Genomic DNA, 27716 nt, shown 5'->3' on the forward strand with positions numbered 1-27716 from the left:
GACATTTCTGTGCAATACCAGGAAAGCCAGAGTGGTGATTTCCAGAGTTTGGAGGAACAGAGAATGGGGTATCTGGTTTTGTTTTGTCCTGAAATAGATGGTGGTGATGGTTGCACAGGCTCTGTCCTTACAGGTTCGGTGGTGAGAACATAAGCACTCAACAGAGTTTAATCTCCTCCCTGCACACCTGTCTGTGTAAATGCAACTGAAGGTCATATATGTTCTAATACCTAGAGTAAGTGCAGTTATAGGATAACATGTGCTAAGTCTGTTTTTTGTTTTACATTTTTAATTATTTTAGAGGAGTTTCTCTATGTAGTCCTGTGTACTCGATTTGTAGACCAAGCTGGACTTGAACTCATAAAGATCTGGCTCCCTCTGCCTCACTAGTGCTGGGATTAAAGCCATGTACCACCACCACCCCACAGTAAGATTTAAAAAAATTCCTACTATGCCAAGCACTTAAGAAGTATTCTGTAAGTACTTATTGAGTTATCTGTGTTTGCTATTTCCAATTCATTAGTGTGGACACATTTCAGGTTAGTTATCATTACCTATTGTTCTTACAAAAGGCAATATTCTCTAAGTGATGTGCTCTTTTGGTAAGAACTATATATTTTACATATAAGCCCTGTATATATTTTTTCCTAGATGGAAAATAGCTTGTTTTGTCTTTTTATCACAAAGGTGGTCATCTGGGATGTTCAGTTTTAGCCTCTCTGGACTGGTCTTTATCTTTCAGAGGTTTCTAAGCGGATTGTGCTTCTTACTCGTTTGCCTGTTGTTCTTGTTCCTGTTTTCTTTGTGCCTTGCATTGACTTAGCTTTCACCATTCTCTTCCTACCTACGTCTGAGAAGCTTTCTCTGAGGCAGGTGCTCAGGATGGAATTTTCCTTTTGTCCAAGTGTCATATCTAACTGGTTTGCAAATGATTGGAAGAATAGAATATTTGATATTTGATTCACCAAATCAGTATCCTTAATTTCTAACTTTTTTCTTTGCATTTTTGCCTCAATGTTTTCTGACATCCAAACCTGTTTGTGTTTCCTTGACCAATATAAAGTACTCAGCTATTGTACATCTCTTGTTGGGAAGAAAGCAATGGAATTCTAGGACTCTCTACTTTGCTGTGGTGTTCAGTGTACATCTGGAAGACATGCATGATTGTGATGATGATTGCTGCTTTCTGATAAAGCAAATGTTACTGACTTTTATTTTGGAGTTATTGAATAGGAATGAACATCATTGTTGGAACCTGCTTTGTAGCTAATAGCAAGCTTGAATGGGTAGTTTATCTGAGCCAGAGGAGAAAGCACAAGTGATGAACTCTTCATAATGGTCCCCTGGTGATGTTATTGTTTTAGTCACTGTTGTCTTGCTGTGAAGAGACAACATGACCAAGGCAATACTTATAAAGAGAAAAGCATTTAATTGGGGGTTTGCTTACAATTTCAGAGGGTTAATCTAGTATCATGGTGGGAGCATGGCAGCATACATTGTACTGGAGCAGTATCTAAGAGCTACATCCTGTTCTGTAAGCAGAGAGACACAGAGACACTCTGAACCTGGTGTGGGCTTTTTGAAATCTCAAAACACACCTTAAGTGATACACTCCTCCAATAAGGCCACACCTCCTAATAATACTTCTGAAATAGTGATACTCCTTGGCGAATAAACATCCAAATACATGAGCCTATGGGAGCCATTGTTACTCAGACCACTCAGATCAAGTTGCTCCACCTGCTTGTCCTGTAGCTCTGGGCATCCTTGTATGTGGTAATGTGCACGACACGTTTAGGAGGTAGGAGGTGAAAGGGTGAAAGGAGAAAGAACAGGTACTATGCCTGCTCTGAGTTGGAGATACTCTTGATGGCTTCTGCAGATGACCACAAGACTATTCACATTGCCTGAGGGACAGTTATTTGCTGAACAAACCACATCTGTCTGCTCTCTCTCTCTCTCTCTCTCTCTCTCTCTCTCTCTCTCTTTCTCTCTCTTTTTCATTTAAAGATTTATTTATTTACTTTATGTAAGTACACTGTTGCTGTCATCCGACACACCAGAAGATGGCGTCAGATCCCATTACAGAGAGATGGTTCTGAATCACCATGTGGTTGCTGGGAATTGAACTCAGGACCCCTGGAAGAGCAGTCAGTGCTCTTAACCGCTGAGCCATCTCTCCAGCCCTGTCTGCTGTCTCTTATCCTCATGTCATTATTCTGTTTATTAGATTTTGAGCCCAAAACCTATTTCCTACCCTCTTCCCTTAGATTTAGAAGAAGACATCTGAAACCTTATGGCTTCTTCAGAAAACCTTTTCTAGGATAATAGATGCCAGGTGGGCTTCATGCAGACAAACAGACCCTGGTCTCATTCATGAGCATAGAGCATTGTAATTAGGAAGATGGTGGGTCTTGCTTTTCCTAACTGAAATATGAGTTTGAAAAGGAGCACTGTATATAATGTAGGGTATGTAGCTGTGTTAGCTTTGTTACTGTGACAAAAACGCCAAAAGTAAGGAACTTACAAGGATGAGGCGTAAAGGGCTGTGGTTTTAGAGATTTTAGTCAGTGGTTGGCTGGCTTTGTTGTTTCTAGAGCTGTGGCATGAAGTACGTCACTCCTGTGGCATGTGACAGATGAAAAGGATCACTTTGTGTTAGCCAGAAAGTTGGGGGTTTGGGGAGGAAGGAAAGACAGACAGAAGGAAAGACAGACAGACACTCTCTTTAAAGATAGGCCTTTGATGACTTACCTTCCTTCAGATAGCCCCTCCCCTCACAGGCTCCACCACCTCTCCGCAGTCCAGCAGCTCATGACCAAACCTTCAACCTATGGATCTACCAAGGACATTTCAGGATCTGAGTTAGAACTGGCTTTCTCTCTCTGAGGTTTGCTATCTGAAACCCCCAGCAACATCCACAGTGTGAGGAAGATCAAATATTTTGGTGTTTTTTATGTGCTGTGTTTCTCTTACCTAGAAGTAAATATATATATAAAAAAGCCATAGTAAAATCAAATGGCCATGACATAAGCAATGCTATGATAAGTAGCCATGGCTATGTGATATCAGTGACTAAATTCATCTGATTTCTTGGGGTCCTCCCTTTCTCCTTTCTTTCCTTTTCTTCCCCTCCCCCATTTTTGGCAACATTTTATGTAGCCCAGGCTGCTGTGGGGCTTTCTGTGTGGCGATAGATGGTCTTACACTTCTGACCCTTCTGCTTTTCCCTCCTAGGAGCTGGGGTTACAGGTGTACACACCTTCACAGTTGATTCTGTGGTGCTTGGGAATGAACTTATGGCTTATGCAAGGCAAGAACTCTATCAAATCTACAACCCATGTTGGGTACAAACTTTGAGTGGTTCTCCTGGCTTAGCCTTCCAGTGTTAGAATTTCTAGAGTGCTCTACCATACCCAGCTTTCCTGGTATTGCTTCACATATCACTTCTACTTCCAACCTAGGGCCTTTCCCATGCTAAGCTAAACAAGAAATCTACCACTGAGCCACAGCCCAGCCCTCCCTCTGCTTTCTTTCTTTCTTTTTTTTTTTTCTTTTTTTCTTTTCTTTTTTTCGGAGCTGGGGACTGAACCCAGGGCCTTGCGCTTGCTAGGCAAGCGCTCTACCACTGAGCTAAATCCCCAACCCCCTCCCTCTGCTTTCTTACAACCATATTGGAGGTATCAGCTTGAGGAAACTGACCTTCAAGAGGAAAGCTTCTGCCTGAGTATGGCAGAGCTCAGACCTAGAATCTCTGACACTGCTAGCACCCAAGGCATCCCTTCACCATGCTGCCCATAGTGCTGACTACCTCTGAAGGCCTGAGCTTGTACTTGTCTCTGAATGGCAGCTGTTTCTCACTTGTTCTGTGCTTGTGTTCTTTGCGAAGCCTGTAGTATCCTTCCCTCTTTCCCTCCCTACAGGATGTGTCTGGAATCCAGGAGCAGGGCTTTTGCCTCGGTGCCCACTTTTCATCTGTTTAGTGTGTTCTTTTTTTCATTTCCTCTCTGGAGTGTAGCTTTTTGTTTGTTTACCTGTTTGTTTGAGACAGGATCTCATGTAGCCGGGGATAGCTCCAATTTAATTGTATAGCAGATTACTTCCTGAGTGCTGGGCTTGCAGGTATATGCTATACACCCAGATTTAGAATGCTCTTCTTAGAACTCCAACAGAGACAAAGACAGTCTTGCCTGAAAGTTTGAAGAAATACAAAGGAATTGTTTTTTGGTTTGTTTGTTTTTAGGTAGCGACTGAGTTTCTTCTCAAGGCTGTTTGCTTACTCCTAGCTGTTCAGTGAAAGTGAGTTTTCTTCCTTACCCGTACAGGAAAGAGGGTATAAATGGGTACAGTTGCTGGCAGCCCAGCCAAAGGCCACAAAAGGCATTTCCTCCTTAGCCATGCTCCTTTCATTACACACTGGTGTCTCTGTGCATTGAACAAATTAAGTCTGGATCTGGGCCCAGCTCTGGTTCCCTGAACTGGAGAGAATCCTGATGTCAAGTAGAAGGAAGGAGCCAAAGGGCAGGGCTACTTGGAGGAGAGTGTGACGAGAGGTAGGGCTTGAAGAATCAGGGTTGAGGCAAGCTCCTGTTTAGATCTGGTGCTCTGTCCCTTCCCAGGGGCAGCCCTACTGACTGCTATTTTATCTGGGTTTTGCCCATTCTCCTGTCTCCCTGTGCTTGTCCCATCTTCCAAAACTGAGTCTATGTTTGGGGTTTTCCTTTCTTCCCAGTTATTAGGCAGGAGAAAGAAGATAGTTCCTTCTGTTACACCATAGCATGGATACTCAGCTTCTGAGGAACAGAACTTTCACCAGGGTTTGTGGAATCTGAAAATACCATTGCTCTCTCCCATTCTACCCCACCTCATTCTGTCCTTCCCCTGTCCCAGCATAAGTATGATATGTCCTAGTCATCCTCACACCCATTGCCTAGTTCTGCTTGTCCCATTACTTCTGACACAAGCAGCCTTGACTGAGCCTGTTCATTCTCGTATTCACTGAACAGGCATTGTTTTTAATACAGGCATTGTTATAACCTGAGTTGTCAAGGCTCCTAACTGCTATTACTAAGTTTGTATCACTTGTCACTGATGCCCATTTTCATAAACCCAGGTATTTATCTTGAGTAACTCCAAAGAGTTATGACCTAGATTTATTTCTACTTTCACAGAGAAGAGCTCTGGATACCATGCCTCAAGCTTTCACCCCCTTCTTTGTTGCCTACTTGTTCTTAGCACAGATCCTCAAAATTGGCTCATTCACTTCTGTCCTGGGACCCATTCCACGGTTGTCACTGCACTATCCCGCTCTAGACGTCTTTGGAGAGTGTGTGGCATTGGCACAGACCCCACCTTGGCCCTACAGAGTACTCTTCAAAGGGAGAATTTGCAAACAAATGTTTTCTCCTTTAATTGTTCTTTTTGTCAGGTTTTTTTTTTTTTTGGTTCTTTTTTTTTTTTTGGAGCTGGGGATCGAACCCAGGGCCTTGCGCTTCCTAGGCAAGCGCTCTACCACTGAGCTAAATCCCCAACTAATTGTTCTTTTTGAACATTCAGGCCGATGCTCCAGTATTGCTGACGCCCACTTGGGGAGGACATTTGGAGGTTACTGCCTCAAGGTGGCCAGAGGCTGGGAAGTCTTTTTTCTAAATATTCTAATTATAGGTGTGTGTGTGTGTTATGTATGGTGTGTGTGTGTGTGTGTGTATGTGTGTATGTATGTGTGTGTGTATGTGTTGTGTATGGTGTGTGTGTGTTGAGTGTATGTGTGTGTGTGTGTACAATTTGTTAAAGTAGGTTCTCTCCATCAACCATGTTGTTCCTGGAGATCAAACCCTTGTTTGTCAGGTTTGGCAGCAAGAACTTTACCTGCTGAGTATCTTACCAGCTGAAAAATGTGTTCTTTATTCTTTTGCTTCTCATTTCTTATCTGTAATGGTTAGAAGTGGAATGTTAATAGTGGAGTTGGTCCAGAGGGAACCCATGGAGGTTTGTTCACCTCCCTGTACAGGAGCCACATGGGGTGACGAGTGTCTCACTAGTGCAGTTCTCTTTTAAGAAGCATTGCTGAGAGGAGGAAAGAAAATCCTGTTCATTGTTTCTGTCATACCACAGAGAGTATAAGGCTTCTGTGAGAGAATGGACTTGAAGTCTTGATTAGAGATTAATCTCCTGGCCCCAGACAGGGTTTCTGGGTGTAGCTATGGCTGTTCTGGAACTCTGTAGATCAGGCAGGCCTTGAACTCAGAGATGCCCCTGCCTCTGCCTCCTGGGTGCTAGGATTAGATGTGTGCCACCACTACCCAGTTAGAGATTTTACAGTTGATTGTGGCCACTCCATCTTGGATAAGAAGACTGTTAACCCAGGGGAAAGCTGAACATTTTGTTTCCTTTCTGTTACAGGTTCTTTTAGGCCACCTTAGATAGTAGGCAGCCTTAGGAGGACCTTCCCCACAGTTTGCCCTGAGCAGGGAATGGTGCTGCCAGGAACTCCAAGGCCAGATAAATGTGCCTGTCAACCCAGGCCATCTAAGTTCCAAATCTCTCCTTTAGGGTTGAAAGTACCAGGAGATTTCCAGATCTTTCTTTTTTAACAGCAACCAGGGCAGTGGATATGTGATTTAAGTGGTGGTGTTCTGAACTGAAGTGTGAGGCCAAGCCCAGTGACAGTGACAGCAACTCTCATTTACTGTAAACCAGAGTGAGGTTGCCTAGCCTAGTCTTCCTTGGAGCTTAGTTCTAGAATCCCACACTTCTTTTCTTAGCTTATCAATTCCTTTATTTTAGGTAGGAAAAGGAGGCCTTTTTTCTGAAAGCCTATGCTGATTTGCAGAGCTCCTTCTCCTAAGCAGTGTGTTTCCACGTACATTCCTGAGGGGACTATGAGTTCTCCATTATGGTTTACTGGAAGTCACAAAGGGCCAAGTCCATTGTACACTTTCTGTGGTGCCATCTTATTCTCCCCTTGGGTTTATTTCCATAACTATTTACCCAGTTGGAATGGGAGGGAGAGCTAGGAAAGAGGCTGCCCTGCACAAAGGTCAGTTCTTTTTGCCAAGTCGTGTGTGTTCCAGCAGACCCAGTGGCTAAAGAAATGCAGGTTGGTGGGCTTGTTTATTGGGGATGGGGGGAGAAGGACAGGACAGGGCTGTGAAGAGCTTTGGAGGGGATTAGACAGGGTGGAGTACTTAGCTTGAAGTGCAGGAAGATGCGAGAAATTGCTGGCGCCTGGACTAAGGGAGAGGAGACAGACCCAAAAGTGGGGCCTTGGGCTGGAACCATGCATCACCCACCAGTGCATGCTTGTCAGAGCTGGGATTGCTGCCTGGTTACCCTCTCTCCTCCTTTAGCACGAGACTTTGGGATGTGTAGTGGGAACCTTTGAGCCTGGCATTCTGCCTCCTGAGATCCCTGGCCCATTTCCCCAGAGTTCCCCTGAGGGAAGGCCACCAGCATAGCCCTTTGTGGGTGGGGCTGAATCACTCCACACCCTTAGTTTCTGTGTAGCTGCCTGGCATGGAGTGCTGTGCTGTGGACCTGGCTTTGGGTACTGCTCTGTAGCTGAAGGAGTAAGCTTCAGATACCTGCTGGGAACACAGTAGAGAAAAGAAGGCCCTGACATCTCCTTCATCAAAGAAGCCAGCAGAAGGCCAGAGCCAATGCAGTTACTGTGATGGTGCTGTGGAGGAAAAGCACAGTGGCTCCTGAGCACGCCCAAGTCCATGGGGGCCTCAAGGGGATCCTCCCCTCCCTGTAGCTATCTGTCTCCTGCAGCTGGCAGCTTCAGACTGGCAATTTGGCCGGATGCTTGAACCTTAGGCAGAGTGAAAAAGGAGCCCAAGCAGCCCCCCTTGCTGCCCTAATAGGCCCATGGTCGGTGTTATCTGAAGATCTGGTGAGCCTCTTCTCATTGGCCCAGCCTAGGGGCTTACAGGGTATTTCCTTGTGCCAGCTCTGGTATGGGTGGCAGAATTGTCCCTAGGGGACAGAGTCTGTTTAGGGTTGAATTCAGTGCTTCAGTAGAGATTACCAGTCTGGGAGTCATCTGGGTTTGTTCTCAATTCATACTGCCCGATCCTAGCCTCTCAGTAAAATCTCTATGCTCTCCTTTTCTGGTACCTCACCTGTGAGCCTCACTGAGGGGGACTCCAGCATCATCCAGTTAGTGATCTGTTAGCCAGTAGGAGTGCATGTGAAGACCTAGAGACTCACTGAGGTTTCCTGTTTCCTGGGTGGCTTGATCACCCCAGAGATGGGGAATAGGAAGCACTTAGACTTATAATTCCTCATCCATCTTTGAGGACAGCCCTCATAATTTTTAAAACCCACAATTGTGATTATATTTTTAGAAGTACCACTATTTGCCCACTATTTGCCCCAGAGCGGCTCCTCAAAGCACAGTTTGGAATTCCTTTCTTGAGATGCTCACAGTTCCCACCTTGTGCCCTTTGGTACACTGACCCTTTGGGTGCTCTTAGTTGTATTCCCTGTGCAAGGATAGCTAGCTGTTCCTTGTAATTATTCTGGTCTGTGTCTAAGCCCAGTCCCAGGAGGCAGTTGTGACATTTCCTATGTGGACCTGTGTCCCTGGGCTATCAGAATGGGACTGGCATAGTAGTACTGAATGATACTAGTTCTTCATGTATACAGATCACACAAAATGTTTGTCTGGGGCCACACACATCTAGGGGTGCCCTGCCCAGGGGCTACCCATTGTGCCTTCTAGTTGTGCTCAGTAGCTCTGGGCCTGGACCAGAAGAGAGGATAAGGGCCTATTGTTTGCTCCTGGGCCCTGAATGGCCCTGAATGGCCCTGAATGGCCCTTTGTTTTCCTCCCTCAGATCCAGCCAAGTGGCTTTACTGTGGCTGTGGGCGCTGGTGTTACAGTCTCATCTCAAAAGAAATCCCTTCCCAGCAGACTTCATGCTGCTTACTGTTTGTTATGGGAGTATAGGGCTTTGAGCCAGGTGTGGGTCTTGCTTACTGTTTGTTATGGGAGTATAGGGCTTTGAGCCAGGTGTGGGTCTTGCTCGGTAGGGACCCATTTTAGAGTCAAGGGAAGGCACCTTCCCTATCAGGTGCCTGGAGCTTGGGGTGGGAGAGCAGATACTGAACTTGGGGCTAGGTAAGAGAAGCATCTTCAGGAAGGGTGGTGAGCCCTGGAGGGTAAAGGCAGGAGCTGTGGGTTGTGTGTCCCCTTCTCACTCTGTCTTCCTGCCCTTTATCCCTAGCCACACACGTCTATACTGGCCCTCTAGTTGGAAGTCAAAGGAAGGGAAAGATGGTGCAAGGCCGGGGAGTAGGGATGGTGTTTTAGGTTTGGCAGTCAGGAAGGGGCCTGTTCAGCCAGCTCTGTATTTGGAAGCAACCCATCCTGTAGGCACAGGTCAGCTCCTGTGAGAGCCACATCTGCTCATCACTCTTCATAAGTCACACAGCAGGCATGGCTGTTTGCTTTATTCACTCCCTCCAGTGCAGGAAAGAGTGCTGTCCTCACCCAGTGGCACTTGCAGGTCCTTCAGTCCAGGCAAGGGAGTCTTCAGAGCAGGATTTTCCTATCAGTATGAACACATTACTTTCTCTTCACCAATGATGTAAGACTAGGGCAAAATTAGAGACAAAACTGGTGGCACTTTTCAGGAATCAGCGGCACACAGGCTGCCCCTCCATCTCACGCCCTTCCCTCCACTCCATTTAACGCTGGTCTTAATGAAGCAGATTCATTTACTCAAGGCTAATGTGCTGGGCTTGGGCACATGCTCTTATCTTTCGTGTGCTGAGACGGGAACTAAGCATTCGCCTCACCAGCTGTGGGGGTTGTGGAAAAGCTCTTACTTGGTTGTATGAGTTGCACGTTGAACTTGATGGGTTTTCAGAATGCACTGATGTAAAACTGTGGTCATGACCATGGATACAGCGATTTGAGTGCTTTCGGAACTCCCCCTCCCTCCAAAATGAACATTGATGAATTTGTTGCTTTAAAGGAAATAGCTAATAATTCATATAACCTTGCTGAAATTCGAGCTTGAAAGAACAAATTAGAGTTTGTCCTGGGTTGGGCACTTTAAAAATACCGAAAGGCTTTTCCAACAGCATTGACCTTGGTGATATTATACAGGTGGTATTTTATTAATTCATTTCAATCTGTACTGTGTTCCTCTCCAGAGGAACAGTGTAATGCAAGGAGCCAGTATTTTCCAGATGACCAGCACAGGAGATTACAAAATGATGTTGGTCAAAAGACCCATTTACAAATTGAGAAAGGCCAGTGGATTTTAAAGTCACAGAGTAAGTAGGAAAAGTTCATGAGGTTTGGGGTTCTCTGCCAGTGAACTTCTTGTCCTTTGAGTTCAGATATAATGTCAAGGGGAGTAGCCTCAGTCATCTAGAGGTTATTAAAATATTTTCTTCTTTTTGCAACTACATGTCTGAGCAAGTCTTCCTCATGATCAGCATCACAGTAGATTAAACCATAAGCACATATGTGATGGGCACTGAGGATTGAGCCCTGAACTTCACACAACTTAAGTAGGTGCCCATCTTCGTTAAAATTTTGGTAAATTAAAAAAGACGGATTTTGGTAAATTTTTTATAGTGCTGGAGTATATGTAACCCAGGACCTCATGCATTCTTCATAAGTGCTATTCCACAAAATTAAACTAGAATCCTAACATTTTTAAAAATACAACAGCTATATGTGTTCATATCTGTGTGTGCTGTGTATGTTATGTACGGTAGTGGGTATGCAAGCTAGAGTTGATATCAGTTGTCTTTCTTGGTAGTTCTCCATCTTGTCATTTGAGACAAGATCTCTGAACTTAGATTTTACCAATGTGGCTGGATTGGCTGCTAGGAAAGCCTCAGGATCCTTCCACTTCTGCTTCTCTAGGGCTGGTTACAGATGCACACTGCTTCATGCAGTTTTTGCATAGGTGACAAGAGTTGGACTCGGGTCTTCCTATCTCTGCAAGCATCACTTTACTGAGTTGTTTTCTGAGATTGGGTTAGAATTAGGATTGTCCTGGGAATGTGCATTTTAGTCTTAGCTATCTATTTTTTTTTTTTGAGACAGGGTCTCACTTTGTATATCAAACTAACCTGGAACTTACTATAAACCCATGCTGTCCTCATATTTGTGGCATTTTTCCTGCCTCAACCTTCTGAGTTGTGGGATTATAGGAATGAACTACCATGCACAGCCCTTACCCCAACCTGACCCCTGCTTTTTTTTTAGATTTATTTATTTTATTTATATAAGTACACTGTAGCTGTCTTCAGACACACCAGAAGAGGGCATCAGATCCCATTACAGATGGTTGTGAGCCACCATGTGGTTGCTGGGAATTGAACTCAGGACCTCTGGAAGAGCAGTCAGTGCTCCTAACCACTGAGCCATCTCTCCAGCCCCTTATCCCCATCCCCCCACTTTTGATACAAGGCGTCATTATGTAGTTCAGGCTGATCTTGAACTCAGGAGTTCAAGTGTCTGAATCTCCCAAGCACCAAGGACTGTAGGCACATACCATTGTGACTGACAGAATTCTCCTCTGGCCCTTTGTTCTGAGACTGGAACTTGTCACCCCCATCTCTGTCTTCCAAGGTGATGTTATTATAGGACTGACTGGCAAAAATCACCCCTTTAACTGTGTGTAATTCTGTAGTTTAAAATTCAGTAGTTTTTTTTTTTTTTTAGTATATTTACAAGGTTGTATATCATCTTTCTAAAATACTCTTATCCCCCTACAAGGAAACCCTGTGCCCATTAGCAGTCACTCCCTGTTCGTCTCTCTTCCCTGCTCCTTTCAACTGTTATGCACTTTGTGTCCCTGGACTTCACTGCTTTGGAAACGTCATTTAAATGAGTTGTAGTGCTTGTGCCTTTCCATATCTGGCTGCTTTCATATAGGTTGTCCTCAGAGTTCATCCACTTTGTGACAATATTTTATTTTTAAGTGCCTAAATATTTCATTGTATGGCTGTCCCGCATCTTGTTAATCCTTAAGTAAGCTGATGGATGTTTGGAGGGTTTCCACCTTCTGCCTGTTGTGAACAATGCTGTTATGATTACTTGTGTACAAGTTTTTAGGTGAATATATATTTCCTGATATCCTGTGTATCTAAGAGAATTACTGGCTCACATGGAAACTACTTCATTGTTTGAGGAGCTACCAGACTGTCTCCAAATGGCTGCACCATTTTATTTCCTACCAGTGGTATAGACGTCTTTCCAGGTCCTCACCACTACTTATTATCTTGATCTTTACCACTCTCTAATGATTGTAAATTGGCCCCTTGCTCAGTTTGATTTATATCTCCCCTGTGGCTAGGAATGTGGAGCATCCTTGCATGTGTTTATTGGCCATTTGTACATCATTCAAAGTATATATTTAAGATTGGCTTGGCAGCTGGGCATAGCGGCATATGCCTTTAATCCCAGCCCTCAGGAGGCAGAGATAGGCAAGGCCAGCCTGGTCTACAGAGTGAGTTCCAGGACAGCCAAGTCTATAAAGAGAAACCCTGTCTCCAGCCCCTGCTTCCCCTTCTTCCCCCCAAAAAAGACTGGCATGATGCTGAGTCTGTAAATCAGTTTGGGGTGTGTCTCCATAGTTACCTGTGACAGTGAGCATGTTTCCTTTGGTTCAGAATTACTTTAAATATTATATTGTAATGTTCAGTGTGTAAGCCTTCATTTGCTGAGTCTGTTTCCCAGCATTGCATTGTCTTTTCAGCGCTTGCTCCCTGTTTAGAGTTTCCTTGGTGCTGTTTAACCTGCTCTGCACTTTGACTTTCTTTCTCAGCCAGACTGAGGACGGGACTGGGTCTCCAAAAGGCCTTGTAGAATGCTGCCTCAAAGCAAGTAGCTTGTATTTTATTTTTTGATCCTACTGCTTCTGTGAAAAAGTCACCTCTTTTCTACTGATGCTCAGGATGGTGGGGTGACTTTCCTTGAGACACAGCTCTGGTTAGTGGAAGCAGATTGAAGAATAGGATTCTTATTTCACAGCCCATTGCTTCTCCAGCCATCACCTTGCATAGGACTGTTGCTCTGTTCTTAAACTTGTATCTGAGTTTCTGCCTCTTATACATCACAGCCCAAGACATGATGGAATAGAGGATTATGGCTGGTCCCACAAAGATTGGATATTGGGGAGTCACTGTATTGGAAATCTATAATGAGCCAGAGTCTCCCAGATATTGCAGAAAATATCTTACATTGATGAATTCTTAGAGCAACTTCACAAGGTTATTGATCATTCTGCTTCTATAGATCAAGAAACGAAGTCTGAGCAGGTAATATAAATTTCTAAGATGAAGAGTAACTTTAGCATTGAACTTGTATTAAGTCAGGGCTGTCTAGAGCAGTGATTCTCAACTTTCCTAATGCTGTGACCCCTTGATACAGTTTCTCATGTTCTGGTGACCCCCCAGCCATAAAATTATTTTGTTGGTACTTCATAACTTTAATTTTGCTATTATCATGACTCATAATATAAATATTTTGGGGGATAGAGGTTTGCCAAAGAGGTTGTGACCTTCAGATTGAGCACCACTTCTCACTGCTCTGGAGTGTGCGTGTGTGTGTGCGTGCGTGCGTGCGTGTGTGTGTGTGTGTGTGTGTGTGTGTGTGCGTGCGTGCGTGCGTGCGTGTGTGTGTGTGTGTGTGTGTGTGTGTGTGTAATTTATTAGAGTGACTTACAGGCTTTGGTTGGCAACAATGGCTATGTACCAATGGAAAGTTCAAAAACCTTGTAATTGTTCAGTCCATGAGGCTAGACATCTTGGTTGGTCTTTAGTATATGCCAGAATCCAAGGGAGTAGACTGTAATGCCAGTGTAGCAATGAACTTGCCAGTGAGAGCAATGGCAAGAAGGCAAAGAGCAAGAGCATCCTTCTTCCATTATATATATATAATATATATATATATACTTTTTTTTTTTTGCCATAGAGGCATGGCTCAGATTAAAGGTGAGTCTTCCTACTTTGAACGATTAAGATTAAAGATCTTCCCATTTCAATGATTTTATCAAGGGAGGAAAAAAAAATCCAAGCACTGGTGGCACATATCCTTTTTTTTTTTTATTTATTTAATACTTAATAATAATTCTTTGGTTTCCAGGCAAACATCCCCCTCCCCCCTCCCCTTCCTTATGGGTGTTCCCCTCCCAGCCCTCCCCCCATTGACGCCCTCCCCCCACCAGTCTAGTTCACTGGGGGTTCAGTCTTAGCAGGACCCAGGGCTTCCCCTTCCACTGGTGCTCTTACTAGGATATTCATTGCTACCTATGAGGTCAGAGTCCAGGGTCAGTCCATGTATAGTCTTTAGGTAGTGGCTTAGTCCCTGGAAGCTCTGGTTGCTTGGCATTGTTGTACATATGGGGTCTCGAGCCCCTTCAAGCTCTTCCAGTTCTTTCTCTGATTCCTTCAACGGGGGTCCTATTCTCAGTTCAGTGGTTTGCTGCTGTCATTCGCCTCTGTATTTGCTGTATTCTGGCTGTGTCTCTCAGGAGCGATCTACATCCGGCTCCTGTCGGTCTGCACTTCTTTGCTTCATCCATCTTGTCTAATTGGGTGGCTGTATATGTATGGGCCACATGTGGGGCAGGCTCTGAATGGGTGTTCCTTCAGTCTCAGTTCCTTCAGTTTTAATCTTTGCCTCTCTCTTCCCTGCCAAGGGTATTCTTGTTCCCCTTTTAGAGAAGGAGTGAAGCATTCACATTTTGATCATCCGTCTTGAGTTTCATTTGTTCTAGGCATCTAGGGTAATTCAAGCATTTGGGCTAATAGCCACTTATCAGTGAGTGCATACCATGTATGTCTTTCTGTGATTGGGTTAGCTCACTCAGGATGATATTTTCCAGTTCCAACCATTTGCCTACGAATTTCATAAAGCTGTTGTTTTTGATAGCTGAGTAATATTCCATTGTGTAGATGTAGGTGGCACATATCCTTAATTCCAACACTCTCACAGCAAAGGCAGGCAGAAATCTGAGTTCTAGGACATTCTGGTCTACAGAGTGAGTTCGAGGACAGCCAGGGAGGGCTACACAGAGAAACCATGTCTTGAAAAACCAAAAAGAAAAAAAAAAAGAAAAAGAAAAATCCTTCACTGGTGAACCCAGCCAAGTGGGTTTTAGTTAATTCTAGATGTAGTTAAGTTGATAACCAGGAAATAGTTATCACAGGCTAAGTTATACAGTTCTGAAGCAGAGCTGTGGTGCTAGGAGAGGGGACGGTGAATCCATATAAACTGTGTATAAGAGACAGGACTGAGGACTTTATGGAGATGGGGAACCCTATCAACACTGGCTGGGCTGGATCAATCCAGAAGCCTTTGTTCCCTGGCCCAGAACTATCACTGCTTAACTAGAGGCCTGCTTATCCTTCTGGGGATAGTGAGGCAAGAGAGGCCTGGAAGCCTCAACTGAGTGGCCCCCATTGTCAGTGGCATTGGCCTGTGATTGGCTGGGCAAAATGGCCATGTGGTGATAAACTCTGAGGGGTTGAGTGACCCTGTGGTGGTGGACTTTGGTAGTGGACACTTACTTGACACTTGTGGTGCTTTCCTCTGTCAGCACATGGTGAATTTGTTAAATGTGGCGATCATTGTTTTCTGTTTCTCCACAGCACATAGTGCTGTGTAGTGGGGTCTTCCTTACAATTTCTGAATAAAAGAAAAAAAGAAATTTTCCGTGTCTTCTACACAGACGTCATACAAATTCAATGCCTTGTGGTTGGACTGGGGATTGGTAGGCAAAGAGTATTGCCTTTAGAGGGGTCTAGCTGCTCTGGTAGAGTGATCGATCAGCTTTTATAAGTTGGGCAGGAGTGAGGACAGGAAGGACTGGGACAGGTATAAAAGTCTGTCTTGTCAGCATTCCCACTCCTGAAGCTGAGCTTCCAATGTCTTATTCCTAGCTCAGGATCACCACCTGGCTTGATGGCAGCAGAGAATGACCTGGCCTCCCTTTTATGGAGCCAAAGAAATCTGTTTTTTTGTTTTGTTTTGTTTTTTACAGATGATGAAACAAATAAAAACATCTGTCTTCTGTATCCTTGGCTTCTGCACTGAAGGGATCAAAAATATTGGGAAATATGTTAATATTGTTACTGTCATGTAGTATGTTGTTAGACTTGTGTTGGTTGCTGGCTGTGTATGTACTGAGCACAAAAAGACTTTTGTTTGCCATTATTTCCTAAATAATACAGTATGGCAATTATTTATATAGCATTTGCCTTGTGTCAGGTGTGAGTCATTGAGACAGTTTAAGTATATGGAAGGGTGGACAGGGAAGCCCATGCATGAAGCACATCAGTTTTTGCAAATAGATTTTGATATCTGGAACAGTCTTACAGTCAGTCCTGTCTTGTCATCAGACAATTACTGTACTGTTGGTGTTTTGGGGTATTTTACAGTTGAAAAAGGATTTATTATTTATTTGTATGTACGTGTGACTGCATGAGTTTCCAAAAGAGGCCATTGGATCCCCTGGAATTATGCTGTAAGCCATCTGATACAGGTGCTGGGAATGGGACCTAGGTTCTCTAGAAGAGCACTAAGTGCTCTTAACTGCTGAGCCATCCTTCCAACCCCATACTATTTTGGAGGGTGGAGGGGATGCTAGATTTTCTATATCAAAATTGAAAACAACAGAATGAGCATGTGCTAGGCCCCTGTCTTCCCTCCCGACCTGGTGTGTCCATCTGCCACCAAGTCTAGAGTGTTACCCAGGCTGAGCCTGAGCATTGTCAGTGTCCCCCAGAGCACTCTGGGAAAGAGAAAATGCCTTCCTGCCTGAGCAAGCCTATTCCTGACCCAGGCAGACTCACCCCAGAGCTGGTGCCTTTCCCCAGCTATATCAAACAAATCAAGTACTTCAGATTTGGATGGCAGGTATGCTCATGAGGTCCTCAACTCTCCCCTCAGTACAATGGAGGTAAATGTCCCATCCTATATTTTACCCATGGTATGAGAATGTTGATGTAACACATCTAAAGGAATTCTCAAGAGAATGGTCAAGACCTGTTGTAGACATGTCTCCTCAGCCATTTGTGGTTCTTGGCTTTGTTCCTAGGTGGTGCTAAGTCCTCAGAGGACCAGACTTTCCAGTCCCATATCCACCCAGTGACTCATCCCTAGCAGAAATTGTCATAGGCCACAGCAGCATTAGGAACAGGGCTTATCAACTCATTATTCCTGGGCTTAGCTGTGGTTCAAGTGACTAAGGTTCACCTTTCAGAATCAATGTTTGCTTAGCTTTGTGGAAGTACTCTTCCTTGGTGGTCAGAAGGGAAGTGGAAGTTGATTTATCAGCACTAACACAAGATGGAGAAGAGATAGAAGCTTGACACTGCCATGGGATTCACTGGTTCTTCAGAAGAGGTGCATCCAGACTGTCCCTACGTAGGGCCCTGGCCCAGCTCAGAGAAGTCTGTACTTTATTAGCAGCTTCTCTGGATGTGGCCAGAACCAGGCTGAGCCCTTTTTGAGCAATTACTCTTTAATTTAGGATGTCACACAGAAGAGAGCAGTGGGCTGTTCTGTCCCAAGTAATCTTATCAAAGCTCAGATGGGTGCTTTGTTTTTTATGATGGCTATGTGCCTAGCAGGTTGGGCCCTTCCTGTCCTTGCCCAGTGGTCTTAGGGCCAATACCACAAAATCAATCTTTGTAGTATATAGTATTTAAAAGTCTACTTGCTACTGATGTCTAGTACAAGCACACACACCTTAGGTAATGTGACTTGGTGAGGGATCTGTCTCTTGACCCCAGCAGGAGAAAGGACCATCATATCATCTGCTCCCTGGTGGACAACCTGAGGTGACATGAAGCCTCCTCTGCTGCTTCTCCTAGGCCAGCTGTCTCATCTCTTTCCTGGCCGATTTTCCCAGTCCTCCACCTTTGAAAGTTCAAATGTCATTGCTGTATACTCCTTCCATGGGAACCTACCAAGCCTAAGGCTTCCTACTACCTCTCCAGGCCCTTGGAGAAACCTGGTTTGGTTTTCAGTTTGAGGCCTCTGTGTGTGTGTGTGTGTGTGTGTGTGTGTGTGTGTGTGTGTGTGTGCGCGCGCGCACATTGTAGGGCTCTCTAGAACAGATAGCTTTCTAGCAAGAAAAGGGGAGGAGACATTCTTGGTATAGGTCCTAAGGATGGGGATTGAGTAGAGGATGGACTAGATCAATGCTCAAGGGCCTGTGGGAACATCTGTAGTTGGAGATGGCAAACCCTGCTTGCTAATGAAGATAGATCCTGTCTCAGAGTTTGGATAGAAGGATATGGGCTGTAGACCCAAAGCTCTAGGCCAGCCTGCCTTTGTGTACTAATGGCTTGTTGGAGGAACAAGGGTCTCTTGTGGAACTGGCACAGCTACCAGAGGTCAGGGAAAAGTCTGTTCTTTGTCTGGCTCCAAGTCAGGGCCACCCTGTGAAATGATGCCTGTGGCTAATGGTGCTGAAGGCCCAGCTTCCTGTGGGCATGTGGACACTGGTGGGCAAAGGTCAACTTTATAAGGCTCAAGGTCTTATGGGTAGCAGTGAGGAAAAGTGCTGCCACCGGCCTGTGAGTAGCACCCACTGTTCCATGTAGGGTCAGAGAGCTCTCACATTTGCTTGGGAGGAAACTTTTTCCTCAGTTCAGGAGGAGGAGAGCCGACAAGACTCCATGTCTCCTGGCTCTTTATCTAAACTGCAAACAGCCCAGATGCCTGCCAAGTGATGGAGTAGCAACTCAAGGAGATGGGAGGCTGTGTGTGTGTGTGTGTGTGTGTGTGTATGTGTGTGTGTGTGTGTGCGTGCGTGTGTGCGTGTGTGTGTGCGTGTGTGTGTGCGTGTGTGTGCGTGTGTGTGTGTGTTCAAGAGGCAGGTGGGGGTAGGATGGAGGCCAGCATGCTTCAGTTGTTCTCCTCTCCAAGCCCTAAACCAAACCACACATCAACACCTTCTAGGGACTGTTATGTTTAACAGGAGGCTTACTCCTATGGCTTTTTGTTCTGTTCAGGAGACCTGTCATTAGGAAGGGGTCTGAGGCAAAAACACAGTCTGTATTAATCTGAGTTAATCTGGAATGATCTGTTTGTCCCCCCCCCCCGATACTGGGAATTGAACCAGTGACCTTGTGCATGTTGGTTAATTACTTTGTCACTGAGCTACATCCAGAATGATCCTGATGAGAATGGAGTCAGCTTCACAAGCATCCTCTCTCTATTCAGTTTATCTGCAGTCCTAACGGTGCTTAGGTTTTGTGAAAGGCTCTGCCAAGATTGAACAAATGGGCACTTCTTCCTCCACTTTTGTGTGAGTCCTCACCTTAACCTGTACTCCTGCTGGTGCCACTGGAGCCTCTTACCACTTGCCATCTACCTCAAACTGCCCTTTCTGTGGCTCAAGTGTTCCCATTGCCCAGGCTACCTGCCTGGGATATTTTTGAGCTCTTGCCAGGTGACATTCCAGTACTATTCTCTTGCCCCTGCCCAGCCCTTCTACCTGTTCTGTTCATGCCATGGTTTCTCCACCTGGCACTCCTCCGTCCCATCCCTGGCCTTTGTTTGCTGTTCTTGGGAAGTGTGTTTTGAGATGAAAACAGCTGGGGTGTGTTGGGTTAAGCTCTGTAGGCCTGAGCACTGCTTTAATAGAGAAAGAATGGTTGGGGGGGGGGGCTTGGGGACACAGGGCTTCTTTCCAGCTTGCTAAGATTCAGCTCTCTGTCATGGTTTTGCCTGTCACCTCTGTGTGATGACCTCCAATCATTGTGGCACCTCTCTGTACTGAGCTGATGATCTTTCCAAGTCTGGTCCCAGCCTGGAAACCAAGCTTTGCTTGATGTGGGTGACTATTAGTTGGTAGCGTGCTTGCTTCCCTGCCAAGGGTAGTTTACTTGGACTCTCATATTAATCTTCCCAAATGAATATCTGAGGCTGAATTACTCTTATTTTTAGGTGTCAGGCAAGTGAGCTTTCCCCAGGCAACCTGGTTTATAAACACTGGGGGGTAGGGAGTTAGGATCTGCTGGACCCTGACCTGAAGCAGAGCCTCTGCAACAGGAGGTGTCGGGGTTGTTTTCTCACTCTGGTGCACTCGCCGAGCACGTGTCAGAGCCCTGTGAGCCAGGGTTTTCTGCAGTGGCTCTGCCTCTGTGACCCTTTCTTTCAGTTTCCTCAGTGGCATCACAACTTCTACCAGCTCTCGATCCTTCCATGTGTGGGACCTTTGCTATGTTCTCATGTGTGGGGTACTTTCTTACATACAAGTTGTTTCAAATCCCTGGCCATTTGAGATTTTAAATTTCTGGGAGCAGATTTTAAGCAGAGGCCATGCTTCTCTGTCTTACTCTCTATCTAACAAATGTGAAATTGGCAAAATGCTCAATAAGATGGCTTTGATCTCACAGCATCTTATCATCATCCTTTGGGTATGAATTATCATTTATAGTCAATAAAGAAACAAGACAGCCTGTACATGGTTTGAGATCTAATTTAGTTTAGTGGTAGAACATTTAGGCCTGGGATTTGGTCCTGAGCTTGGGGGTAAGGGTGATAGACAGACATGGATAGAAAAGATGGGACAAAAATGACAAACAGCAGGCTTATGAGAAAATGCAATCAAAACCAGGAGACACCTCCTCCCTCCAGTTAGAGTGAGTGCTTATCCAAGGGACAAATGAAGCTGGTAATGTAGCTACTACATTGCTGTAGTGCTGGCAGTCGGGAGGTAGAAGCAGGAGGATCAGTTCAAGGCTAGCCTTGGGCACACAGAGTTCCAGGCCAGCCTGGACTACCTGAGACTCTCTTGAAAAACAAGAGCAGCAACAACAAAAACAAAACCAGTCAGTGCTGGTAAAGGATGTGGGGAAAAGGGGTCCTGCACTGTTGGTGAGAATGTAAACTAGTACAGTCACTAGGGAAAACAGGTTGGAAGCTTTTTTTTTTTCCCTCTTTTTCTTTTTTTTGGAGCTGGGGACCGAACCCAGGTCTTTGCACTTGCGAGGCAAGCGCTCTACCACTGAGCTAAATCTCCAACCCCCAGGTTAGAAGCTTTAAAAAGATTAAAGAATGACCACTGGGTCTGGTGGTACACACCAGTAGTCCCAGCACTCGGAGGCAGAGGTAGGAGGATCTCTGTGAGTTTGAGGCCAGCCTGGTCTATATAGCAAACTCCTGGACAGCTAGAACTACACATCAATACCCTGTCTCAACAAAACAAAACAGAACAAAATAAGCAAATTACAGTATGAGTCAGCATTCTCATTATTGGATATATTATTATATATAATATATTATATGTATTGATCTTATGCTTTTAATATATTCAGAGTTTTATAATACATTTTTAAAATTCTGAAGTCAACATGGAAAAATCTTAAAGTTTACTAAGAATCTGCAATATTTAGAATATAAAGGACTAAGTGTGTTTGGTAGCACATGCCTTTACTTCCAGTATTTGAGAGCCAGGGGAAGGTGGATCTCTGAGTCTGAGGCCAGCCTCATCTGTGTAGTGAGTTCTAGGACAGCCCCAGTTACATAGTGAAACCCTGCCTCAATTAGCAAAGTGCTTATTTTCTAAGAATGAGAATCAGAGTTTGAGGTTCAGAAAGCACATAAAAAGCTGGGCCATTTTATGCCCAGCTGGAGAGATAGACAATTCAGCTATTACGGGCACTTGCTACTATTGTAGGCTGCTGGATACAGCAGGGGAACGAACCGATTCTTAGTTCATTTCCTTGTTAGCTATAGCACTGCCCTGGCTCATGAGCCTCTTTTTCTAGATCTTATAGCATGGGAAGACCCCGGCTCCAGGAGAACATTTGCATTCCAATTCAATTATTTTGGTTCAATTAAGTATGTTTGGAACCCACACTATGAGCAGGCACCAGGCCAGGTTCCTTGGGTGGGAAAACAGGGCTTCTGAAATTGAATGGAAGTAATAATTCTGGAGTTTGCTGCTTCCTGTGGGTCTCCAGGGGCCTCATTTTTCTTATCAGTAAAATTTGGGTTGATTATATCCCCGTGGGATTATGGGGAAAATTAAGTGAGCCAAAAGGTGCCTGGCATAGAAATGGATCGTTTGCAGTGCTCCTTGATCGAGTTGTGTATGCCACATTTACATGACAAAGGCGAGGCAGATGTGTGTGGGGGTGGACAGCAGACCCTTTATCCTTTAGCTAGGGTTCAGGATGCCTCCATCTTCATAGTTTCAAACTCTTACCTATACACTGCGTTTGAGTAAGTCAGGCATGGCATAAATAAACAATATTGTTATAGCAAAACTTACCCGAGTGTGGTCTTCCTCAAAATATTTTGGTTTTCCTCTTTTGGTTGTGATTGTTGTTTTGAGACAGAGACTCACTATATAGCCCAAGCTGGCCTAGAACTCCAGCCCTCTTGCTTCTGCCTCTAAAGTGCTGGAAGTGACATGCACACACACACACCTGCTCCCATTTTTAAAAGCTCTTGTCCTTGCCCTCCTAGTGCTGCTCTGAGATGACATAGATCTAGTGATGGCATGAACAAGGAACGTACCCTAGTACTAGTGACCTAGTGATGGCATGAACAGGGAACTTACCCTAGTACTGATGACCTAGTGATGGCATGAACAGGGAACTTACCCTAGTACTGATGACCTAGCGGTGGCATGAATACTTACCTTAGTATTGGTGGCCCTGATATTTTTGCAGTTTGAGGTATAGCAACAAAAATACTGTTTTAATTTAATTTCTTTTTTTCCTTCTTTATTGTTTCACAAATACAATCTTTTTGTTTGTTTGTTTTTCAAGACACAGTTTCTTTGCGTAGCCCTGGCTATCCTGGAACTCGATCTGTAGACCAGGCTGCCTCAGACTCACAGAGATCCACCTGCCTCTGCCTCCTGAGTGCTGGGATTAAAGACATGCACCACCATCACTTTACAACACACAGAATCTTTCTTGCCCAAGATCTTAGCCTATGATTTTTTTTCTTTTCTTATAAAGTCAAGAACTGTCACTTAAAGGAAGCATATTATTGCCTCCTGCTGCTCTCCCACTTGGGACAGTTGGTAAGTAAATGAGGGTTGCCTGAACAAAAGTGCTGTTACTGGAACAGTTTTTGGTAATTTAGACTCCAAGTTACTAGCAGGTGGATAACATATGCAGCATAGATTTGCTGAATAAGGGAAAATTTAAGTCCATTCCAGGCTGCGCAGAACCAAGAGAAATCTCATATTACTCAGAATGCACTGATTAAAAACTTAAGAATTGTGGAGGCTAGAGAGATGACTCAGAGGTTATGAACATGGGCTGCTTCTAGAGATCCTGAGTTCAATTCCCAGCAACCACATGGTGGCTCATAGACATCTATAATGAGGTCTGGCGCCCTCTTCTGGCCATGCAGGCATGCATGCAGGCAGAATGCTGTCTACATAATTAATAAATAAATCTTAAAAAAGAAAACAAAACAAACAAACCCTTAAGGATCATAGGTGGATGGGCTGGAGAGATGGCTCAGTGGTTAAGAGCACTGACTGCTCTTTCAAAGGTCCTGAGTTCAAATCCCAGCAACCACATGGTGGCTTACAACCATCTGTAATGAGATCTGATGCCCTCTTCTGGTGTGTCTGAACAGCTACAGTGTACTTATATATAATAAATAAATAAATCTAAAAAAAAAAAATCGTAGGTAGTGGTGGGGTATGCTTTTAGTCCCAGCACCTGTGAGGCAGAAGCAGGCTGTGAGTTCCAGGACAGCCAGGGCTACACAGAGGAACCCTGTCTCAAACCAAACCAAACCAAACCAAACCAAACCAAACCAAACCAAACCAAACCAAACCATGAGCACTGGAGAGATGGCTCAGCAGTCCAGTGTGTGTATTGCTTTTGCAGAAGATCTGAAATCTGTTCCTATCCCCCACCTACAATCCAGTCTCTGTGTGACAGTGATCAGAGACAAAGCACCTTCAGGGAACTTCACTCATGTGTGCATGCTCACAAATGCTTACTCTCTTACTGCTCCCTTGTTGGCGTAGCCCACCATGGTAGCTTCTGGGGGAAGTGGCTAGCTATCTGAGGTTAGGGTTTCATTCTGTGAAGAGACACTGTGATCACGGCAACTCTTACAAAGAAAAACATTTAATTGGAGCTGGCTTACAGTTTCAGAGGTTTAGTGTCCATTATCATCATGGCAGGAAGCATGGCAGCATGCAGGCAGTCATGGTGTTGGAGGAGCCAAGAGCTCTACATCTTGATTCTAAGACCATAGAAGGAAAGTGGATTCTACACTGGGCTGAGCTTGACCATAGGAGACTTCAAAACTGACCACCACAGTGACATACTTCCTCCAACTCCAACAAGGTTACACCTCCTAACAGTGCCACTCACTATGGCCAAGCATCAAACACATGAGTCCTCAGGGGTCATTCCTATTCAAACCACGACACTAGCCCTAGTTTTTGTTTTGTTTTGTTGAGACAGTATTTCTCTGTGTAGTCCAGGCTGGCTTGGAACTCACTCTGTAGACCAGGCTAGCCTCAAACTCACAGAGGTCCACCTGCCCCTGCCTCCCAAGTTCTGGGATTAAAGGCCTGCACCACTACACCCATGCCCTAGTCTCTCCCTTCTTTCTCTAGAGCCTCCTGCGTGCTGGGGTAGGCAGGTGTTTACTGCCACATCTGGCTTTGTTGTTTTACTTTCACATGTGATCTGTAGCTAGGTGGACAGAAACAATTCAGGTTGGGCCTCATTTTTATTTGACAAGTTTGAAGTTATGCTTTGTACTTTTGGGAAATCCACCTTTCTCATTTGTGACTGCTCTGCCCTGGTCAGCACATCTTGGTATTGGTGTGTTTATGATGCTCCCAACCAGCCCTTCCCTGTCTACCCTGGGAATTCCTTGAATTATTACTAATTTTCCCCTTTATTTTTACCACTCTCTGAAACTCATATGATTTAGCTTTTTACTCAACTGTTCTATTTTTTTTTTCTTTTTTTCGGAGCTGGGGACCAAACCCAGGGCCTTCCGTTTGCTAGGCAAGCGCTCTACCACTGAGCTAAATCCCCAACCATGATTTAGCGTTTTGATCTCTTGAACTGACCTCTCATTTCCCTCTCCTTGGCTTATGTGCTGTTTCCTTGCCTTTTTTGCTTCAGTTTCTAGAGTTCCTTTCACCTTAGCATCCCAATCCTTCTATTGATGTTTTTGTTTGTTTCCAACATACTTTTAATTTCCTAGTACCTTTTTCCCTGAGTAGTTCTTTAAGAGCACATGTATAATATCCTATTGTTTTGAGGATATGGTCTTATTTCCCTGAGGATTTTAATGATACGTTTTTTCTTCTCCTTGCATAGTCTACTGCCTCTAAATTGCTTTTCCTTTTCTGCAACTTTCTTTATGCCTTCTTTGAATAAATCAGTCCAGTGATCTTGGCTTGCCTAGATGTTTTAGGAGTGGGAGATTCAAAAGCTGCCTGAGTCCAAAGGGCCTGAGCCTCAGTTTTGTCCTATACTAGGTTAGGTGACTGAGGTGGGCTGACATCCAGAAATGTCTCCCCTCTCTTACTCTATGGACTGTAGGGATGGTGTGCAGGAGGGGGCAAAATACAGAGTCATCTGTCTCCAATTCCTAGCCCCAGTTTTGCAAGTTCTTCAGACTTCCACTCTGTCTTGTGCCCTACCTCAGTTCAGAGGTTCCTGCTTTACCTCTCCGGAGGGTGAGTTCTGTTCTCCCTGGAGTGATTAGGAGAGCGCAGTTGCTAACTCTTCAGCTTTCACTCCACCTATTGTTTTAAAACATCTGCTTCTTTGTGGCCAACATGGAGTCTGAGCCTTTGAGGCTGTGAGATCCATTAGCCTGACCTGCATTCTGGCTTTCTTGGTCTTGTAACTGTCGTCACCTCTCCTGTTATCTCTGTCCTTGGGTGGTCTATAACTTTAACAAAATCTGCTAATTACAGTGCCTATAAGCTCAGCACTCATGAGGGTTGGGATGGGGAGGAGGATCTCAAAATGAGACTGTCATGAACTACATAGTAAATCTTTGTCTTTAAAAGCCAACCAAACAAACAAAAAACCTTATTTTCTGAAGTTATGGTGGGGCTTCTGGAGGGATGAACATTAGGACATATAACTCAGACCCATAATAGCAGTCATGCAACAAGGGAAGGGAGGGTGTTCCAGATGGGGCCATCTAGGGGGAAAGGAGATGATGATTAAAACATAGAGCAAAGAGGCAGGTGAGCTGGAAGTACAGGATCCAGGAAGTGGAAAGATGGTGGAGACAGGCTGGTCGTCATGAGCCCAGATGGACAACTTATCATTAGTGGCTCCTTTGGTGACAGTTACAAGGATATTACAGTAGTTCAGGTCACAGAAGAGGATAATGCAGAATGGGCTCTCAGAAGTGGAGGGCGAGATGATGTAATAGACTCAACAGGTGAAGCTAATAGGATCTCTGGAGTAGATGATGGGCGAGGGAGAAAAGAGCTGATGATGATGCGTCATTGGTCCTTGGGGAGACTGTGTTGAGAAAGACCAGAGGGGACTTTGTGTGCATGTGGGAACACGATGGGGAAGAGAAAGGAAAGGCCAAGTTCAGCTATAGAATAGATACATGTTTGACACAGACATCAAAATACTATAGTTTTAAACCCCCATACTTCAACTTTTAAAAATTCTATGTTGATCGGGAGGGAGCAAGGAAATCAGTTCCTGAGATGATAAAGGGATCATTTTTGAGTTGTTAAAAGTAATCATCAAAGCATTTTCATTTTGTGATGCTCTCAGTGACTTCTTGGGTACTGTATACATCGACTCATCAGCAGAGGGCCTTGTTCCCCATCTTTCTTAGCTCTTTCTCCCACTTTGATGGAATTAAACCCTTTGGGTCTTAAGCCCTTAAATAGAGAAAGGAATTTCTTTCTTTGAGTTCTGTAGGTAAAAGGAAGGTAAAGAAAGGGGCTGTGTTCAATGGCCCACTGTGGAGGTGTTCTGTTAGTGGTAGATAAGGGAGGTGAGGTAAGGGCCCTGATGAGAAGGTTTTCTAATTCCTAAGGAATAAATATACCAGCTATGGCCACTTTCCATCAACCAACACAGTGCCATTGCAAATGGAGCCAGAAAGCAGTCGGGGGCCAGTGAGGAGAGCAAGACATTTCAATGGCTCCCTGTTCGCAGCTTGTGGTAGCAGCAGGGCCTTGTCTTTAATGGTCTAACTTGTTCTGAGCACCATCTCAACAAACAAGATTTTATCCTGCTGCAGCCCCAGCCTCTCTGATACACCTATGGGGTGGAAGTGGTGATACAATCAGCTTTCTCCCTTCCCCTTAGTGTCATGCCACCTTGGCAGCACCCACAGATCTACCCTTAATACTCAGTACTACTCCAAGTACAAACAGCCCCCATTTGAGTGAAGGCTGACTATGTGACAGGCAGTGGCCAAGGCACTTTACATACCTCAACTCATTTGATCTCTCGGTACTAACCCTCAGAGGTAATTACTATTAACTCATTAACTTTATAGGTGAAAAGAATTGAGGCTCAGAGGTGAAGCAGCTTCTTCAGAGTCTGTGGAACTGATTCAAACCCAGGCAGCTTGACTCCTAAGGTGTAGGCACTGGTTTGCCCTGGGGATTCTCTTTACTAGTTTCTTGCAACGCCCCTGTAGGATCTCAACTCTAATGGTTTGTTAGAGTTGCCAATAAACTGTAGGATACCCTGGTAAACTTGAATTGTGATTAAACAACAAATATTTATGC

At 44.7% G+C, this 27716-nt stretch overlaps 1 protein-coding gene across 4 annotated transcripts in view; it reads left to right on the forward strand.

Moving 5' to 3' along the window:
- Pc (pyruvate carboxylase) overlaps positions 1–27716 on the forward strand; it is a 99085-nt gene that overhangs the window by 30133 nt on the left and 41236 nt on the right. The window contains exon 1 of one of the 4 annotated variants that reach the window (XM_063281286.1): positions 7874–7894. The exons of the other annotated variants lie outside the window; for them this stretch is intronic. The gene's annotated coding sequence lies outside the window, so the exon portion shown is untranslated. Of the gene's footprint in view, positions 1–7873; positions 7895–27716 lie in introns of those variants that run through there. 4 annotated transcript variants of the gene reach the window in all.

Source organism: Rattus norvegicus, chromosome 1 (assembly GCF_036323735.1).
Source record: "Rattus norvegicus strain BN/NHsdMcwi chromosome 1, GRCr8, whole genome shotgun sequence".
Lineage (NCBI taxonomy): Eukaryota > Metazoa > Chordata > Mammalia > Rodentia > Muridae > Rattus > Rattus norvegicus.